At 33.7% G+C, this 22,415-nt stretch overlaps 1 pseudogene; it reads right to left on the bottom strand.

Annotated features, from left to right (window-relative positions):
• Nucleotides 1–16,427: 16,427 nt before the first annotated feature.
• LOC149546084 (thiol protease aleurain-like) lies at nt 16,428–20,698 on the bottom strand (annotated as a pseudogene).
• Nucleotides 20,699–22,415: the final 1,717 nt, after the last annotated feature.

Here is a 22,415-nt window from a genome sequence, read left to right as displayed (position 1 = left end):
GTAGTATAGTTCATGACTACATTTGGGATCCAGGTGGATTAATTGGTTTATTTTTCAACCATTGCTTGAGGAAAAGCAATATTTGGGAGGGGAGGACTTGTCATGTCCCCTTTTCAAATAATTAAAAATAATAATCATTGCTAAGGCAAGCAGGCCCAAAAAGGTGAAGTTTCAGAAAAAGGGGATAATCTTTGAAAGCGAATGGACTAATAAATGAAAATTATTATTAAAATATGTTTTATTAACCCCTCTTGGATGTGAGTTAGGGTTATGCTCTCTTTTAAGGGGTTTGGAGGCATTCTGGGCTCATTCCAAAACTTGATTTTTGCTCATTTTTTTGTTATTCTTCAGAGGCTACCAAACTTGTGGAGAAGGAGACCCAAGAACAGGAGTTTGCAGGTTTCTAGGAAGGCTAAGGATGGGACTTTGAAGCCATTCCATGTGCATGCTCATGCAGAGTTTTTCTTTGTGCTGAACAGTGCAGATTTGTGGTTTTTCGGGTGTGTTTTTGTAAGAGTTTGGTGTTTCAGTTGAGTATTTCATATCAGTTTGGGTTGCTGCTTTATTTCAGACTTTGAAGTGTTAAAATAGAGCTGAATATATGTATTTGGATATGATTATACTTCTGTGATAGATTATTAAGTTTTTGTGGTGATTCCGGGCTATTTTGTGCTATTTTCGGGAGCTCGATGAGCATTGTTTTGTCCTCTGTTTGGGAGCTATTGTGTGCATGTTATATAGATATGGAAATGTCATTTTATAGGCTGTTATGCTGCTCAAATTTCTGTAAAAATGTCCACTTTCAGATTTATTAGTAATATGTGAAGCTGTGAAGTTTTTGGCTCTATTTCCGGCATACCCGATTTGAAATTTATTGAGAAATTGGTGGATCTTTGAAATATTGGTTGTTTGATTTTAAAGATCTGATTAGAGGTTTGAAATATCATATAAAATTAGAGAAAGGGACATTTCAGCCTCACCCACACTTTGGCAAGAACAAAGCTGCCTTGCAGCTCTTTTTTATGCTTGATCTGAGATTTCAACGATGGTTTTAGGAAAAGATTAAACTTCTCAGGAGAAAATTTCAAGACCTAATAATCTAAGAGATGTTAGATATATTACAAAATTGAAGCTGTGTCAGGGCACTATGAATCATAACAAACACTAGAAATCCTATAGCTTTTGACACAAGATGCAATGAACAGAAATCAATTTACCATTGTCGACATTCCAAGTTCTAATGTGAAACAAACTAGCACAACACAAAGAAGGGCGAAAGGGAGCTTGAAGTGGAGGTGAAGACGATTGGTTGCATACACCATGTACTATACCTAAGAGTTTACAACATTTTTTTGAAAATTTATTGTTCTCTCTGTATAAGTAGCTCTTGAAAGTAGTAGTATGAGGCGAAATAAAGGGTCTATAGAAATAAGAGACTTGAGCGATTTGAAAAAACCATTCCCATACACCTCTTCAGCTTCGATAATAGAGGAAAACTTGTATAATCAACTGAGGAAACAAGCTGAAGGGTTTCAAATATTAAAAAATGAAAATAAAGGGTTTCTTGTTGGACTTCACCGAGATGAATGCAAATAAAAAATAATTTAACATTTGTTGAATTTAACATTTGCATAATACCAACATTAAAAAAGAAAAACCCATGTGATCTACAGATGGATAGGAAAATATATTACCTGTTTGATGTGTAGATCTAGATTTCTAGGGCATGGTCCTTGACTATACCTGACTTTAGATCCCCCTCCGCCTTTGCCCCTCACTCTTCCTGGTCATGAATCACTTGTACACCCATGTAAAAATATAGCTAGGGCATAGAAAATTATAGCTAAAATTCTCCTACATATAGCCAGATCAAGGCTCTGCATGATTAATATACGTCCCGCCGCTGTAGATAAGTTCTATCGATCATGTCCTAATCCTTGTAGCTAAATTCACAGCCACTATTCTTGCCTTAGTCCTTGCCGCTAATTGAAAATTAAGGTCCTGTTTGGTGAGAGGAATTGGAGTGGAATAGGCATTTGTCTATTCCAAAAAATGTCGAATTCCCCGTTTGGGTGTGTCATGTAGGAATATGGAATAGGCATATGAGTGGAATACGTATGCCATTTTGTACCAAAAAAGAAGGTATTGCAATTCCACCCAAAGAGGTGGAATTGGAATACGTATTCCAATCCCACATTTTTATGAGCTGAAAAATATGAAATATCGGGTCCGTGTCCCATGTTCGTGAAGCCCTATTCTTTTTTGGCGCTCAAATGTTGCTTCATCGCGAAAGAGGGTTTTTGGACTTTTTTCGTCCACAGCCATTTCTGCAGCCAGCAGCCATTTTCCCAGCCAGTGCAGAGGAAGCTTAGGGCCACACAACTACGTTCACAGTAAGCAATGTTGCATGACAGTTTTTTTTAAAGCATAAAACTTGCAGATGTGTTGAATTGTTTTAACTACGCGAGCTATTTTTTTTATCAGACGACCATGCTGATTCAGGGTTAGTTTTTTCGTATTAGTTCTTTGCTATTTCATATGATTATTTCCTTCAGAACTTACAATGTATGAAATGATAGATGAAGTTATACAATCACAATCACAATCTTGTGCTAGTTATACAATTATCACCAGCAACGTGTGATCCAGCCACTACACAGTCATGTAGCTAGTTATGTTACACTAATCACAAATAATTAAACAACCCATCAGTTATATAATCAACAATGCCATCATTATCACAAACGAGTCGGTACCCATCATTTCTGTTGACAGTATGCAGAAGTTAGTCACTCCCTGCTTATGCAATCATGCAATCCATCATGGACTGATGCTTATGACCTGACCTTACTACCACCAAAAGAAACCTAAAGATATTTTGACTAAAGAAAATCACCCACATATGGGAAAAGAGATCAGCGAGGAGAAGAAATTACAGAGGGTCTTTAGTCCTCAAACTAAAAAACTAGATAGCTCTGGCATTCTTAAGGACTGTATGCCCTTGGATAGGCTTTAATCAGCATCTATCTCTTCTTGGGAAAGCCTCTACTTACCCTATGGTCTATAATACATATCACATTTTTAACTACATTTTTCAATAATAATGAAAGCATTTTATACAACTTCACCTATCTTATAAATATCTTTGTTCATATATTTTGTGTTACCTTCTTCAAATCTAGTTTCCACTTCAGATTTTGATGTTCCAGTTCATTCAAATATCACTCTTGTCTTTGTAAATGGCAAAGATCTTGTTTATAATTTCAAGCACTAGTAATGCCATTTTTTTGACAACAAAGTCTTTAATCCAAACAAGCTTTTCAATTCTAGCTCAGTTGCCTTTATGAACCAAGATTTGGGTTTGGCAGTTCGCTGATATTTTGTACAGGTTCAATCGAGTTCAGCCATACAAGATATATGTGATATAAAAATAAAAACTATATCAAACACCCAATATGAGTTTTTTCAGAATCATTAAATGTCATTGTAATAGTGAATGCAATGTATGCACAGTAATCATGCTGCATTGTGGATGCTGGGTACTTACCTCCAGGCTGGTACATGTGCTTGTATTTTCATTTTGTTTGGTGTATCTCAGGAATCTGGTTTACTGCAATGGCGTATAATATGTGTGACAGTTCTAGGGAGTTGTTGTTAACAGGGTTTGTTTTTAAAATGAAATGGTGCGTCTTGGTGGAGGCAAGAGTGGATTACATGGCTTGTCTGGATAGACCTGGTCTTTGGCTCTGGATGGTAAGAATGTAGGAACTTCTAGAAATGTATTAATATAGAACCATAAGTTGCACAAGTCTACAAAATTAAATTCATTATTTAATGTCAACTACAAACCAATAAAACATATAAAACAGTTGACATTACTTTAATTGCACATAGATGATCAATGCAAATCAGCGTATTATTTTTTACTTAAATCATCAAAATCACCATCTACTCCAATACAGACACAAGAAGCAACTTCACTATGCAAGTCCTATGTACCAACCACGGGCCCCTTATACTCAATTGAGACTATTTTGAAAATAGCTATCTTGTCACAGGCAGGTTCTTCGTGCATTCACTCAGAACCTGGCCTGTGGTCCAATTTCCAAACAGAATAAATAGACAGAGATATAAATATTTAATAACATATTCATGATATTTATCTTGTTTCTTTAGGCTATACACAAAAGCATTGGCATACATAGAGACACATCTGTATTCTACAATACAGACATAGACATATGTGTCTTCTAAAATAAGATAAGCATACACACATGTATGCATGTAATATTTATGCCATAATCAAATAGGCTCCACAGAACCAAATATTACTACGTATGAAACCCCCCTTTTCCATTTACCTCGTGTATTTTTCAGTTTTGTACCGTCCAAGTTCCAACCCAATGATCTTGCTCCCATTTTCTCCATCTCTTAACAGAAATAAAATTAACGACTGAGATGCTGATGATGTGGCAAAGGCTTGATTTCTAGTATTGAAAGTAATAATGATAAACTAAGATGATTCAGCCACAAGAAACAAAATGAAAAACCAAAAAGAGTGACCATCATATGCCTGGTTCTAATGTTGTGTTGCCAATCCCCCTGCCTGAAGTTAACACCGCATTAACAATGCCCTACGAATAAAAGCACTATTATTTCATTCTAAAAATTCCAGGAAGCCTAAGGGGATTTTCTACAAATAAGTCACACTAACCTTTTTAGCCTTGATCTCATCCTCCAGTTCATGAAACCTATTATTAAGCCTGCCAAACTTATTGATATTCTATTGGTCCTCCCATGTCACCTCGGTCTCAACATCTCCACCCTGTTTGTTAAAACTCCTGGAATAAGTTTGAGTAGGGATTATGAGTCAAACTTCTGGAATAAGTTCAAGTAGGGATTAGTAGGGAACGATGCAGAGTAAAAAAAAAAGTGGGTATAAAGCCTACAACTTCCAAAAGTTTTTTTTTAATGAAATTGAGATTGACATAGAATCTAAACTAGTAACTAGTGTATCAGAAGAGCACAGATTCCCTCATTAGCTTTTCAATTCTAGAAAAAAATCAGAAAACCATCCTAAGCTCCCAATTTTGAAAGAGCAAAACAATTTGTAGTCCATTAGCTATATGATCTGCGAAAATGGCAAGGAAAGGCTATGGTTTGAATGTACATGTGCATATTAAGTGTAAAACTTTGATTTTATATATGTTTTCAATTGTCATTTTCAAGTAAAACCGAAAGAATTAGAACTAAATTATATTGTATCTTATTCTTGGACTGTGATGCCTTAATTAGTTGAATTTGTAGGAGGCTGCAAAAACAGCTTGAGAATGCAAACAATCATTTTGTGGAATATAATGGATTGTCTATTTCAGTGCTCTATAATTTCTTTGGTTGTTGGAATCAGTAGATGATGTGAATATATTGTTTAATATAGTTTGGTCTTTAAGATAATGAAGGTAATGCTATAAGGAGTATTTACAAATGTCTTTAATTGCACATTAATCTGCAATTTGCTGCATAAACATATGTTTGCCTCCTAGCATTGTGATCAAAAGTACTGCTTAGACATGTGTGGTGCTGATTGCATTCCTGATTGTAAATGACCACAAAAACTAGTGAGCCAAGGAGGATTGATCAACTTTGCCATTTTCACTCTTCCTACTTAATAGTGTATGAACTACGTTGGAGATTTTTACATCAAAGTATGCTTTAAATGGCATTTTGTGATCTATTATTAGGTAAAAGACAATGATGCATCATTTAAAACAGGTTTCAGTTTAAGTCTTATTAATAATGTGTTTGGTTGTGGTCGTGATTTCAATAGTCTTATTAACGATAAAAGCAAAGCATATTGTTCTTCATCAGCACCATGCATATCTTGAAAATCCATAAGGTCTATGATTAAATATGGAGGTGAATAAATTTTATGGTAGGCATTAATAAATTATAATTGTATGCACTACTTTTGGAATATCTACATTTTTCTATTGTTATTTATATACTTGGGTATTATTCCCAACCACAGAAACTGATGTATAAGCTCAATTATAGTGTGGATTATCAATCTATTTTAATGGAATTTTCCTTTTATTGTTGTAGTACTTCAAAGTGGGAATATTCATATCATTGGTTTGTTTCCTTTCTAGGTCTTACCCATTTTCCCACAACTTGTCAACCTGCCAACTGAAAAGTTCCAGGCCACACTTGCACGGATTCTTCAGGTACTTAGCACCAATGTGATATTAAGACTATTTAAATAATTTTTTTTTGGCTATTTGTTTCACTAGCATGTCAGTGTATGTGATACATAGAAATTTATGCTAAAATAGAGAGAAGCATCTAATTGGTGAGATTATTGTGTGAAGAGTACTGGTAAATGTTATAGAACATTTGAATTTGGCACTACCAACTTTGGCACTAGTTTGTTCATCATGGTTGCTTTGAGCATTTTCTAAAATTGGGAACATCCCTTAACCTCTGATAATTTTGAGGATATGGAGAGAATGTCATTTTTTCCCCTTCTCCTCATCTTTATTAATATGGAAATCTAAATTAAATTTATATATGTGTTTATAGGGCGTTCGATGGATCCTATTGTTGATAAAAGAGTTTACGGAAGCATTGTTAGGAAGATCACTCTCTTGCGTGTACTTATTGTTTTGCTTGCAGCCCAAGCAGTACTCATAGTAGCATCTTATGATGATGCTAGAAGACAACGATGCAAGCGAACAAGACCTGCTTGTCCTTTTTTTAAACGTATTATATATTCTAATGACACAGATTGCCATGACCAAATACGCATGAGTAGAGGAGCTTTTTTCAAACTCGCCAATATTTTAAGGGAGAGAGGGACCATTAAAGATACGATAAACATGAAATTGGAAGAACAGCTAGTCATGTTCCTAGATACCCTTGGCCACAATTTAAGGAATTGTAAGGTTGGCCATAACTTTGGTCACTCAGGAGAGACTGTGAGTCGCCACTTCCACAAGGTCTTGAAGGAAATCATATTGCTCCATGGCAATTACTTTTTGCCCCCTTCCATAACTACCCCTCTAGAAATTCTTGGGAAGGACCGTTTTGATCTATACTTCAAGGTAAATCTCTTGGATTCATGTACTTTCTTGCTTGAGTATATTGTCACATATTTGTCTATAATATTTTTAATGTTCTAGGATTGTGTTGGAGTAATTGATGGGACCCATATACCAGTTACCATTGATGTGGACAACCAAGAAAAATACCGTGATAGAAAAGGCAACCTATCACAAAATGTAATGGGTGTTTGTTCCTTTGACTACAAGTTTCAATATGTTCTTGCTAGTTGGGAAGGTTCAGCTGCAGATAGTCGTGTTCTTGCTTCAGCTCTATCAAGACCAGATTCATTAATAGTCCCCCCTGGTATATTTGATCATATTTCTAATGATTATTTAGTCATTATTGTAAACCATAGTGTTTATGTTATTTCAATCATAATATTTATTGTTTTTTTGTATAGGAAAATTCTATTTAGTTGATGCTGGCTATCCAAATGTTCCTGGATTTCTCGCCCCTTATTGGTGTACATGATACCACCTAAAAGAGTTTTCTAGAGCAAACTCGATCAACAATGCCCACGAGCTATTTCACCACCGACACTCCTCTCTCAGGAATGTGATTGAGTGCACATTTGGTATTTTGAAGCAACGTTTTCCTATCTTGAGGCATGCGACATCTTATAGTATCATGACTCAAACAAAGATTGTGTTAGCATGTTGCATACTACACAATTTCATTACGATCGAGGACGGTGTTCCACATGAAGTGGAAATTGAAGAGGAAGTTGATCGTAGAGGGATAAATGTCCCAATTCTTGAGACTTTTGGGATGACTCAACAAGATAGAGATGATTGGGGAAATTTTCGAAATGAACTAGTAGAAAAGATGTGGGAGGACTATAGATCTCAGCATTAGTTGATAATTTTACTTGCATTGATACATTCTATTTCAATTTTGAATAGCTAGATACTGTAGATTTTTGATATTGCAGAATTTTGAATAGCTAGATACTTCAAGTTTTGTAATAAGATTTTCTTTGTATAGTTTTTTCAAAACACTATTTCAAAAAAAATCTCAATGCTTCAAGCTCTGTTAACAATTGTAGAAGTAAAAATCAATCATTTGAATTTTCACCTATTTGTTCAATTTAACAATGCTTCAAGCTCTGTTTTGAACACTTGATTCTGTTTGTTAGCAGTGCAATCACCCTTTTTATGAGAGGGCAACTGCATACATGCACCTCTCATCTGCTTTTATTTCTTAACCAATGGTTTGCATTTGAGTTGCATCTATATATATTTTATGCTTTATCTTGCACAACATCATGCAACCTATATATACTAAAGTATCAGAGAATGTATTCATGAGATCATTTGCAGGTGCAATTGTCACAGGACCAGTTTGCCCCACACTTGCAATCATTTTCTCCTCCCACTATCATACTACCATCCACATACCTTCATACATTATCAACAACAACACAATTAGTTTATATTCAATCTTAAATGAATAAATTAGAAAACTATAGCAATGAAACTTAAATGAATGGGTTTGATAGCTTACCCCATATCAGATGTAGAGCTCACCAACACAAACTCCATTGAAACTGATTTCTCACTATAACTGAGATCTTAAGTAGAGATGCTAGTTTAGAATATGTTTGATGCTAGTTTTACACGAGACCATTGAAGGGGAGATGTTTGAACAATTGGTTGTTCTCGACTAAACTAATAGTTTATCTCAAGGCTTGGAATTTTGACACTGTAATCAAATAAGATATACGTAGGTGATAAAGTTTGCTACTATATTTCCATCCTGTGTACTGTATAAATTCTATTTTTTATTTATATATACTGATTTGGGTTTAATGGCAGCGCTTGATTTGATTGCATTATTATATGCTTTGGACTTGGTCCATTCATAGGATTTATGCACATTGCTTGACTGCCATGTTTTGCTCTCCACATTCATAGGACCCCCAAATTTGCATACATCTATTCTCTTGTCTAATTCTACTTTCCAAATTTGTATACCTGTATTCTCTTGTCTACAATTTCAAATTTGACCTACAAACTGTTTATTTGATTGGTTGGAGAAGAAAAACTATCCTATTACATAGAGCTTCAAACTATCAGACTGATTCTCTGCCTACTTATACTATGATATAATTTGATCATTAAGCCATAGGGGATTTACATGTATGTAAAACTGCAAATGCCGAAGAACTTATGTTTTTAGCTGGTCCATTTCTATGGTGGATTTTACAATACACTTTTTTGTATTATGTTACCTCAACCTAGAGAGATTGAGACTGAAAAATGTGAACCCCTTTCATGGATATTCTCAATCTGTTCTAAAAATACCTATTTCTCCTTTTGTCTCCTGTAGAGATACTAAAGATATAAAGGGACAACATTGCTAAGTAATCTAAAGCAACAATGCATGTTCAGAATCATCAGATTTGAAACAACCATATAGTATGCAACATTTGCTTGTGAAAAACCTATAATGAATAGAGAGTGGTGAATATTTTGAGCTAAGGCTCTATTTAACTAATAGTCGAATACCATACAAGATGCTCTATTGAAGCAAAATTGTATATGGCCACAGAAATCAGATCCTACTCAAAAACTTATTGTGATTGCACAACATGGCCAAGCCATATAGATCAAAACAAATTTGTACACATACTTTTTTATTACCTTGGTTTTGCATGGTAAATGAAATATGAAATATAACACAAAAAGAAAAGGAATGTTATCCTTCAAGAAAAAGACTAAATAGTAGATTAACCTTGCAAGTCAAAATAGACCAATAGAGAAAAACAATAGCACAATATTTTCAGGAAAACACAGATCATGTATAAGATTACGGAAGATGTCATTATGGAAAAATAATATTGAAAGTCAAGGGCATTCCTTTAAATAGACACTATGGAATAAAATCAGCTAAGTTTATTAGATTATTTATAGCATGGGGTGATAGTTCAAAATTGCAAGCCCTCACTTTGTGCCCTGCTTTCTTTGCTTTTCAATAAATGCTTCCACAAATTCTACAGGAATTACCCTGTCCGCAGTGTTGTATATGTAGAGTTGGGGGCATTGTGGCTGCTGATTTAATAAAAGTCCCAACACATTTGAAAGCCTCCTGTTATTTAGTCTTTGCAACAACAGTCTTTGGCTCATTCTCAAACTCTGATAAATCTCCACACAGTTGTTATCAGAAAAACATTTTACTTGTACCGAATAATTAGTCCATGTGAATGAATAAATAGGTTTGTTGAGGGGTTATTTCAGAGTACGGTTGATATTTGGTGATATATATTTTTAGTTGTTGTTGACAATATATAATGTGCACTTTTATTTTATGGATGTTTTCCAGCAATATAATAGTTGCCTATTGCAGCAATATGTTGTTCACAAATCATTTGATGAGCATACACGAGGAGGTTAATATGCCCCCCACTGCCACCCCTGTTGCTACTACACTTGTTTCTACTCCAACTTCGTCTATAAATCCAAAAATTGTATGGACTAAAGAAATGGAGAGAAAATTGTTGGATTTGCTCCTTGAGCAAGTCAATCTAGGAAGGAAAGGTGAAGGAGGTTTTCGCAGAGAAGCATGGAGTGCTATCGAGAGGAGATTCAATCAAGAGTTGTAATTGAACCTTGGAAAAGATAATTTTAGAAATAAGTTGAAAACATGGAAGACGGGGTATAGGATAATGAAGGAGTTATGAAATACTAGTGGCTTTGCTTGGAATGAGGTAACTCAATGTGTGGATGCTGAAGATAGTGTGTGGGATGAACTTTTGAAGGTAATGTCCTCTTCAAATTTTTTTTCAATACTAATGGCATAAAAAATATCTAATTATTTAATTTTGACAACATGTATAGAGAAAAGAATTCAGAACTGCAAGAGTGTATAGGAGGCAGTCATTCAACTATTTTAATGATCTAGCTATCATAGTGGGAAATGACATAGCGGAAGGAAGTGTAGCCGGAACACCACAAGATGTTGAAGATGGTAACCTTTATGATGATGCTATTGATCTAGATGATGATGATGATGATTTGAATATGCCTGTGAACGATGCTGTTGATTTGGATGAAGATTTCATTCAGTCGAATCAGTCCAGTGCATCCACTAGAAGCATTCCTTCAACACCAACGACAAGGAGGCCGAAGAGGAGGAAGGCAAGCATGGCTGCTTCTTTGGATGTTATATCTAAAAGCATCCATGAGATACGGGAGGGAATCAAACAGTCACACACCATCAAATTTGATAAAGAGGATACTAAAAAAGAAGCTGCAGATTTGTTTGCTACCTTGAAAGCCATCCCCGAAATCAGTCAAGAGACTATGACTATCGCATCTAATCATTTTATGCAAGAACCAACAAGAGCTATTTGGTTCTTACGGATGGATGACGCAGCGAGGGAAGCTTATATTAGATATAAATTTGGAGGATTGTAATATTCTCAGGGATGAGGAAATTAGTATTTTATATTATCTTCAGTTTTCTTTAGAACTATTTAGCACTCTATATTGAGTGTTCACATTTTGTTGAGCACTGTGGTAATATTTATCAGCCATACATGTCAGATTCCTAGAACTTATTTTCATTTTCTGCCCATTATATTATAGGTGTTACTTTTCAAACATAAAAAAGTGTCTCTCCATTTAATTAATAGCTGTTAAAACTTCATTGATTAATCCACTTTAACAATTATTATTTGCCTCTTAATTTTATCAAACCTCATGCCATTAAATTGTCGCTTCTTAGAATATGTATGATGTGCGACTTTTATAGCTATGAACAGTGACTTTTATCTATAATTTTGGTACACATTTTACTTATAATTTATAATCATATCTATGGAAATAATCATATCTCACCATATTTCCACATTATGGTAGTTCATACTTTGCAAAATATTGACAAGCTATTGATTGTGAATATCCTTGATGACACTAGAACTTTAGAATTTTCATGCAAACCAAATTTGAAATTTCCTTGGTGCTGAATTAAAATGACTATGATTTATAGATTTTAAAAATGACTGATGCAGTTAGATCCAAAACTATAATTATAATAGAAAAAGATTCTCAGTATTATTATTGTTTGTATTTAACTATTTAAATTTACTTATGAATTTTTTTAATTATAACATAAAATAGTGTAGCTGTAAATATTAAATATCTAGATTGTTTACCTGTCACCTGAGATAGTTACAATTGTAACAATCTAGAATAGATAATTATATAGTTACAGTTTTTATGTGAACAGATAACCAATTATTACAATCAGACAATAAAAACTATAGCTGTAAATATTAGATATCTAGATTGTTTATCTACCACCTGAGATAGTCACCTCACTACAAATTCTTTCACTTGCGGAAGCGATGGATTATCTTTGTGATTTGATCTCATAAGCCCATTCAAGTCATGTGCAGTAATGCAGGCCAGGATTGAATCTGTTGTAATTCATATCAAGAGGCAGAAATCCCTCACTCTCAATCAAAAATTTATGACTTTTATAGCTATGGAAATAATCATATCTCACCATCATAATTTATGTCTTCATTGTAGATTAGTTTCTGATTTATAATTCATTGTTTAGTCCTCATACGTTGGCTTGTTGTTGCAAATTGATGTCCAATTCTTTGGGGATAACATTATGATGCTAATGAAAAATGAGTAGTTCAGAAGTGATTTGGATGCATATACTCAATCCTAACACTAGAAACGTTGTCACACTTGGAGAAGCCATTCCAGGGAGCAAATAACCAATAAAAACACACACAATAACTTTCCCACTAAGGACAAACTGATGAAGGACAACCGACTCATTCACACTGACTTCTTTCTCACTTATACTGGTGCACCAAACTATTATTTGCACTGTTACAACAGTGAGGGAAAAGGCCTTAGTAGGCAACCAAGTAACCTATCTTTTGATTGCTCGCAATACATCCAGCACTATGAGAAAACTAAACACACCATAGCATAAATAAATGATAGCTTATTTGTTCATTTAAAATTGCATGATGACACCATTTTACATCCTATTTTTGCACCGTGCTTTTGGTGTTGAAATAAAATTTCTGTTTAAAAAATTGCCTCTATAGTTTATTAATTATGACTGGCATATCATTTAAAATACAACATGACAACTTTTTGCATCCTGTTTGTGTGTTTTGCTTCTGGTTTTGAAATAATTTTTTTGTTTAAAATATTGTCTCTACAGTTTATGAATTATGACATGCATGATCACAACAATATTTGGTATGTAATCATTGTCATTAGTTCTAAGACAAGGTTTGAACAACATCATATGTTGTTACTACATATTTATTCCTGGTTATTTAGTCTCCCTAGTTGAGAAATTATATCTTGACGCTTTTTCTTTACATGATAATTTTCTCTTATTTTCTTTAATTTGAATTTTGGTTAGAGTTGTTGGAGGTCATAGCTTGAATGCATGTTGCTGGTTTCAGGTTTCATGATGTTATCAACTCACTATAATATCAAAATTCTTTATCAGTGCCATTTTTATGTTTTCTTATGTACAATATTTCTTTTGAATACAAACAAAGTTCCAAAATTGTAGTCATCTCCTTTGTCAGGTATCAATTCATGTTAGCTTTATGGGATAGTTTCATTCCTCATGCAAATACAAGAGAAAGAGAGAAATTAGTTGAACAATTTGCCATTTCTCATTTGCCAACAAAGTGGGGCTCCTTTGAGGTCTATTGCTATCATTGATGTTCAGCTAAAAAATAAATGGTTTTTTTGTTTGACTCTCTTGATTTGAGGTCTTATATGTTGGGTCATGACTAATTGAATGTTTCAACCATTTATCCTCACTATCCTTATTATAATACTTGCTAATTGAATGTTTAATTTTATTTGTATTTGTTCGTATTTTATATAGGTTTGATGGATTTAAATTTACCAGTGTGCGAGTGTGGCGCTGGAGTAGTAGTGAAGACTTCGCATACTAAGGATAACCCAGAACGTAAATTTTATTCTTGTCCAAACTCAAGAAAGGTTATTACTAATTTTTGTTGTATGAACTTACATTTTTGAACCAACTAATTGTTCTAGATGCTACTAATTTAGAATTTGTATTGCAGGGGGATGGTGGTTGTAATTTCTTCCAATGGGTCAATCAGGGGCCCCCAACATCTGTCGTATCCAAATCCGTAGCACATGAAAGTACTGAGTGCAAGTTGTGCAAGATCCGAGAGAGTGAAAACATGTTTCTTCGAGGCATGTTGGGAGGCGCGTTGGGAATTATAATTGTTTCAATTGTAGTAGTCTTTTGGGACCATATGCGTAAATGACATTAAAAGCCCAAGCAACTATTGTAATTTATTTTATGATTTTGAATAGAAATGGTGGACATATTTAATAACAATTTGACTATTTTATTGTTTGAAACTTGTTTCTAATCGTATTTTGGTGACTAATTTTATTAAAATGATGAATAAATTATATTAGTTTCATTACTATTTCAATTGATTTTGGAGAGTTGAGTTTTGATTAAGAATTTGTTACATTGGAAAGAATGATTTTTTATTTAAAAGTATTTAATGGAGGATTTTATTTTTCATAAGGAAGAAAAAAGTTTCACAATGGAAAAATAGTGTTTTTAAAATAATTTTATTAATAGAAGAATAACTATAATGCGTTAATGAAGTTTGAATCTTACTTACAAATATTATGACGACTAATGATCTTTCAAAAAATCATTTCAACAATTTATTTATTACCTTATTAATATTTATTATATTATAGGTTATGCACAAATGATAGGCAACGTTTATTATGCAGCCGACCAAATCTACCATTTGTTATTATTTAAAATTACAATAGAAGTGTTATGATAATTTTAAAATAATTTAAAAATGACATTAACCAAACATTTCGTTGGCTGGACAACCATTTCGCAAATGATAAAAGGCCATAAGGTTCTCATGTTGGAGAGTATATGTGATCTTTGTGACTTACATTGTAAAAATTGAAAAACATAAAAAATAAAATAAAATCAAGTAAAAGTAGTCTAACTCATTCAAATGTATAATGGAAAAAATATTAAATAACAATAAAAAATAACCTTATTCCTAATCTGCTTTTGCACAACCAAACATAGGTTATACATATTCCCTATCAAATTCTGGGTGAACCAAACAAAGAATAGGAATACGTATTCCATTTTTGTATTCCTGGAATAGCAAACCCGGAATAGCCACTACAACATGAAGGGGGGTTTTAAGACAATATTAGAGACAATTTTTAAGCGAATTGTCATAATTCAAGACAAAAAAAAAGTTGGGTATTGTCTTACATATTGTCTTTAAGTGAGTGTCTTAAACTATTGTCGTAAATTATTGTCTTCTAAAGACAATAAGGAACAACACTATTATTGTCTCTTAGAGACAATTTTAATTTGTCTTTATAGATATATTCATGTCTTTAATTTCACTTATTGTCTTTCTTAAGATGATTAGATAGAAGATAGAACAAATTAATAAATTAAAGCAATCATATTATTTATTATAAACTAAAATATAATTAATTAATTCATGTTAAGGTACGATGGAATTGAACCACCATCCCTTGCTCGTAATGCAGGTGCTCGTCCATTGAGCTAGCACCATTTTAAAAAGAAAAATTAAGTCTAAGCTTTTGCAAATAAGAGACACAAGAAGGGAGCAAAACAATTAATGAGCTCTAAAACTGTAGTCATATGTAGATCAAATATTTGGTACTTTTTATTGCTTTATATATCCACTTAGCAACCCACAACGATTCATCCTAAGAGAATACCCAAGAAAATCAATTCAACTAAATTTTTGCTACAGTATAATCTGAAAGCATACCACATTTATTTACATTTACTTCTAACCCAAAAGAAGAGCAATAGAATGGACAGACTGCAGACTTAAACAAGTTACTATAAGGTCCTCTGAGTTTATCAGCGAAATAAAAAATCTAGAATAAGGAGGTTGATGAGGTACCCAACAAAACATAGAATTTAGTAAGATTGAATTCATGAAGCTACTAAAATTTACCATGATGGAAGCATGAAGGAGCCTCCTAGAAAAGGAAGGATGTGTTCTATAGAACACAAGGGATGCAACATCTAAGCCTAGATTTTAGCCATTAATTTTATAAGATCTGATAGTGTCCATATCCTCTAGCCTCTACCAGCATTTGTGGTCATTGTAAGGATCTCTGACCTGCATAAGTTCATACAAACCTCAATAATGTATAAACCCACTTGAGACAAAGATAGTAATTTATGAGTGAAAGCATTAACACAGTTTATACCTCAACAAATATGGTGCTTACGTGAGCAATAGTATTGAGAAGATATTATGTGGCCCAGTGTATGGAAGTCTTTATGTTGGAGAGCTCACTTCCCATGAATCGACCAAACTGCAAACAACCCCAAGAGAGCATTTAGTTATTTAAGTTATTGTTGGGTAGGCACTTTATTGGGCTAGAAGAGGAGACATTCCTAGCCACTATAGCTTGCAATAACCTTGAAAGCTAGTTGATTTTTTTAACGGGGTGTGATGGAAGAATTGTGAGACTAGACACTATATTTTTCCTAGATACATCATAACAAGCTTGGGTCAGTGCTTTTTCTCTTTGATTGGGAATGACATGAGGAATATTTATCACATATCTCCTTTAGAAATGAATGTCTCCCATGTTATGAGAAAATCCTTGGTCAAAATTTAAGTATTCTATCTAAATAGAAATATATGACAAAAGAATAGACTTTGCTGAAAGAAATGTTGGAAGACTTACTTCAAAGACTACGAAGAATCTCTGCAAAGATGTCTAGAGATTTTATATGGCCAAAGTATGAGACAGGTGCAGAGGATGTCAACACTCCTATTTCTTTGTGTTGATACTTCAAACAAAATCAAACAACCAACAATTTATAACGAATATCATAGGTGAATTAATCAACATTTGAACATATAATATTATCTTCATAAATTTTGGATTTGTTTAACCATTACATTATAAGTTTGTATTTGTTCAATTGAATGATACTAATAGGTAGACTATATTAGAAAAGTTTGTACAATATTTGATTAAAATAGAAAACTTTATTAAAAAATCAAAGATTAAAATGCAATGTTTAAACATGACCCAGAATTTTTTTTAAATAAAAGGATATTTGTTGTAGTATTCATGGATTAGAGGAATTAAGGGCCATACATAAGTAAAAGGAGATATGGATGGGACATTATAGGAAATAACTAGGTCTGATAAAAAAGATAATACATGTGCAGGGGTTTGTTAAATCATAAACATTTGATGCAAAAATTAACACAAGTTGCCAAGTGTAAAGAACTCACCATGAGATAAAGAAATCACCAAATCAGCTCTTTACTGATTGTACTCCTTACAACCGTTTTGCGAATTGGATAGTTTTTTTTTAACAAAGCCTTCAAATTGCCATTCATGACATGTTGGATAAAGGATTATGCATCCTGCAAAATAGGAAGAACAACAATTGGGTTAAATGACCGATATTCTATCTATCTTCTCAAATAAATGACCCAACCTTTGCAGCCAAGCACTAGCCATTGATAGAGTCCCTTATTTTAATAGTACTTACAAGGCATCTCACCACTAAGATAGGTTGATAGGAACATTATTCTCAATAGGTAATATAACTGCATCCAAAAACTTGCACAGTAAGAGGCAATGCCAGAAACAACAATGTAAAGATAGTTCAACTCTCAAAAATCATGCCAAATTCACATCACTCTATACTATTTATTCCCAAACGATGTCCAAGTAGATCTCCTAGTAAATCATTTAAAATGTTGAATGAGGAGAAATGTATAATCAAGAAATCTCTGTGCAACAAGAGCATATATAGTAAAAATACTTAGCAATTAATGTCATATTGTAGTACAACATGGTTTATGTCCTACAACCACAAACAAGTTTCCTTCCTAGTCAACTCCTTTGAACTGAAATTCTTTTATCTTTATCTTTTATTTTTTTCTCTTTATTCAATAAAATTTCTTCATATTTCTTGTATTGTGTTCTTTCTTGTATTAATCTTAAGAATTATATCAAGTTTTCTATTCATGATATCTACAAAATCTGATGTTAGATCATGAATATGATTAAAAGTGTCAATACAAAAGAATACGTACAATCAAGTTTATAGACAGTAACAATAATCATTATAAATTGTAGAAAAAAAAAATTGATAAAAAAAACTCTTAATTTTTTTACTTTTATCTATTTCTATAAATTGTATATTTAAATAATTCATATTTTTCTAAACACATTACTCAAATTCAAAATCTTGTCTATTCAAGCTTAATAATTAAAACTAATCAAAGATAAAAGATTTTCAGAGTCTCTGAATTCGATGAAACTGTCCCTAGATCAGAATGTGAGACAATTCCAGACCATAACCATCAGTACGAGATCAATCACTTTCTTATTTCAAAAAGAACTCTATAGATAATTAAAAACCCATCACACAATCTAGTTCATATACAGCTTCACTAAATTATAATTGCTTGCAAACTAACAATAGTGTGCTCTATACGTACCATGGGTCCTTGAGTGCAGTGTGTACTTGTGTAGACCCCTCACTTGTAAAATGCAATTTCTTGAGTTGCTTGGATTGCCACACTAACAGGACAAATTACACCTACAACCTATTTAAGTTCTTCTTCATCTCCCTGTAAATGAGCACAAATCCATTAATTGACTTATATCCTAATTTTGAGTTTTTAGATAAAACTGCATATGACTTTTTGGTATTAGTATTGTATTCTAAGACAACGATTCCAGAATATAAGTTTTGGTTGTAATTAAGATGATAATGGATAATTACCTCAGTAATGTTCACATAATCTGAAGCTTTGCACCAACACTTTTGACATCATATTTACAGACGCCATCTTCAGCCATGTAAGGATAAGCCTCTTCAGTATCTAGCCCACCATTGTATTTAATATACTCAAATGTTTGGGACAGCAAGCTACCATTGCAACCAAAGTTGTTGAAGTTTCCAGCACAGTAAATTAACTATTGTTCAGACAGGTTCACAGACTTTCCTGTAGCCTGTTTATAGGCAGCCTCAAGAACTCCAGTGGTGCTGTAACATTAACATTTAAATAAGAATAGATCAACTTTATTGTGATATTATTTTTTTATTTTAAAAACAACCAAAATGAGGCTGACTTAAGAGATGGACAAACAGTTCGAAGTCAACCTTGTGATTAAACAACCCCTCTCTTAATATCAAAAATTCAATTATTATAATATTGTTATAAGAATTGAACCTTATAAAATTTTGAGTCAACTTCATGGATCCATGTTTTATGAATAACAGTTCATACAAACACTTGCATCTAAGTAATATTAGGAGAAACACCTTAAAGGTTGCCCATTAAAGCTTGCCCATCCACCGGAGAGATCAAATTATCCTCAGTCAGAAGTCTCTTCACGTATTCATAGAAAAATTATCCTCAATGGGTTCCATTAGAGGAAAAATTAGAAATGTAAAATTGTGCAAACCTGAATGTCCAGCAAGATCCACAGTGTCCTTGATTTTTCACTGGGCTTATTATGCCAGCTTCTCTCCAGTCCCTCTATAGTAAATCAGATATTGGATTTGGTCCTGTCACTCTAGTATTCCTAGTATTAATTTTGTACTTTCTAGCCCGCTAAATGTTACCTTTGCATTGTTCTCCTATGATATAGTATTAATTAAATTTAAATGTGATTGAACGTCTTGGAATCCTTAAGGAATGTAATGTTTTATGTTTGCTTCTGTGTGATTGTATGTTGTTGCTTTCGCTACTTTATGATTGATGTGTATGTTATTCTTAAAAAAAAAAATGTTTGGCAAACTTAGTTAAAACTTTAGGTTAATTCTTTTGGACCCCTTGGCGGGGCGTTACAATATCTCTATTTACCTCCGAATCATTTTCCAATCCCTCTTTATCTCCTTCTATATATAGACATCTATCTTTCCCTTGAGCCCTCGCCTCTCTCTCTCACACACACACTCGTTCAATCAATGTCTCCTTATCTCTTTCTATAATAGTCTTGTCTTGCATCTATCTATATTTTCTTATCAATCTCTCTATAAGCAAATGCATAGTTAATATAAAACTATCACTTCTGCATTACAACCCTTGTATGCATAAGCAACATATAGTCTACACATAAAACAAACAATACACCAAAATCTTCTCTAATTGATCTTTGCCTATTGCACACAAAAATGCAATAGCTAGTTTCCTCTTTCCTATGGCAAAAAAATGCTAACGAAGTCTCACTTTGCTCTTGGCCCGATTGTCTACAATTTTACCTCTTGAACATTTCACTACTTTTATTCTTTTTCCTCTGTGGAGACATTCATAAAATTGCTTGCTTCTTTCTTATATGCTAATTGCTCAAAATCCAGAAGTAAATTATTTTTTCAATAAGCCAACCAACTTCAAATTAGGAAGTATCAAGATATTCTAGAGCACAGAAAGGGCTGAGAACCTCGCATTGGGTTCTAATTCTGCACCTGCCGTCAATCTAAATTTCTTATTCCTAGATGCAAATTCCTTAGGCCAAACGCCTGACCTACATATTGTCATTAGTATATTCTAGTATCCAATGCCTTGATCAACAACCATCTTTATACAACTATTGGATCTACCTTGCATCTAAAGTAGTACCCATGATCCGTAAGATGGCAACAAGAATAGATCATGATCAACCAAACAACGATGCAGTAGATAGTAAGATTTCCCAAGCTCCACCCACGGTAGAAAAGATGATTATTTTTAAGGAAAATAAAGCAAAATGACACTTCAAAACAATCTGGAAAAACCCTTAATATGTTTTGGAGCTTCAAATTCATCAACTTGGCATTATTTTCTTTATTCTGCAGCCTCACAACGAAGACTGGAGTACAAAATCAGCTATCTAATGAGAAAATTGAAGATCTTTTCCCTCGGATTTGATTGGCATCTAATTTCAAGCTCCTGGTGGGCTGAATTTTAAATTCTCAACAGAACAGCCATGCTATCAATTAGTGATTTCTCTGTTTGAAGGCCATGTATCCCTAAATGTTTACCCTCTCTGTTAACGCTAGTATATTCTTTTGGCTAAGAGCCCATGTCCACAAGGAGAAATTTATGGGATCCACCTTCCCCAACAATATTAAGGGATATAAATCAGGCAATAGGTTATTGGAATCCAGTATTTGGAATGATGGAGTACGAAGAGAATGATTAGAGTAATTCATGGATGCTGGCTATAAGATAGGGCTGTGCATTCATGAATCAGTATACAGTCCACCTGATTGCTTGAAAAATTTAGGGGAAGCAACTTCTAGAAGTAGAATGATAGATTATGAAGAGACGAGCACTGGCAAATAGTGGAACCCATGAAGACATGGATGCTTCTATGTGGTTTTAATTGAAAACACATGTATGGACTCTTCTTTATGTGAGTCCCCAATATATAATAGAGCAAAAAAGAGGAATCCATTATTCTTCATCGAAGATCATCCTAGTTAAGTGCACTTTTACCATTAGAAAAGTGTGCCCAAAGCAAATGAATCGGGAGGAGATGGAGTTATTGGAGTTCCTACTCCTATGCTTCTGCACCCAGTCATTTGGAAGTGACATCCCATCAAGTAGCCAACCTCTTCACTCAGAATATCTACCTCTAGAAACCCCTCTTTCATCGATCTTCTTAGTCCTCTACGCTTTTCTTTACACATCATCGTGTCTCCCAAACATGGGCAGAGAGTGCTGGAAAGTTCCTAGAAATAGCACAGCCTGGGAAGGGTTCCAAAATCATACCTTCATGGACACCCATGTGAGGGACAAAGAATGGCTTAAGAATTACAGGATGGGATTTGCATCTTTCACATATCTGACAGAGGAAATCAGGCCTTATATTGAAAACCCTAATACAGATTTCATGGGGGAGCCGGTGGATATTAAGAAAGTTGTGGCAATGGTAATTCATAGGCTTGCACACAGAGATTCATCGAGAAAAATAGGGGATTTGTATAATCTTGGGGCTTCTACAGTTATAAAGTACACCAAGATCATCATCGGAGTTTTGGCAAGCAGAAATAAATTATATTCAAAATACATTGTGATTCCTATAGAGGAAAGGATTCAGAGGTTGAGTAGCAATTTTGAATCTATTACTGGGATTCCCAACATATGTGGTGCTATTGGGGGAACTCATATCAAACTCCAGCTTAAGTTGAGAAATTCTTATAGGCCCACTGATTATTTGTCTACCCATGGGTTTTACAGTGTGCTTTTACAAGGTGTTTGTGATGCAAATAAG

The sequence above is a fragment of the Cupressus sempervirens genome, chromosome 7 (assembly GCF_028749045.1).
Source record: "Cupressus sempervirens isolate cs-2001-9-10 chromosome 7, ASM2874904v1, whole genome shotgun sequence".
NCBI lineage: Eukaryota > Viridiplantae > Streptophyta > Pinopsida > Cupressales > Cupressaceae > Cupressus > Cupressus sempervirens.
The sequence above is the reverse complement of the archived record's forward strand: the minus strand, read 5'-3'. Positions and strand labels throughout refer to the sequence as shown.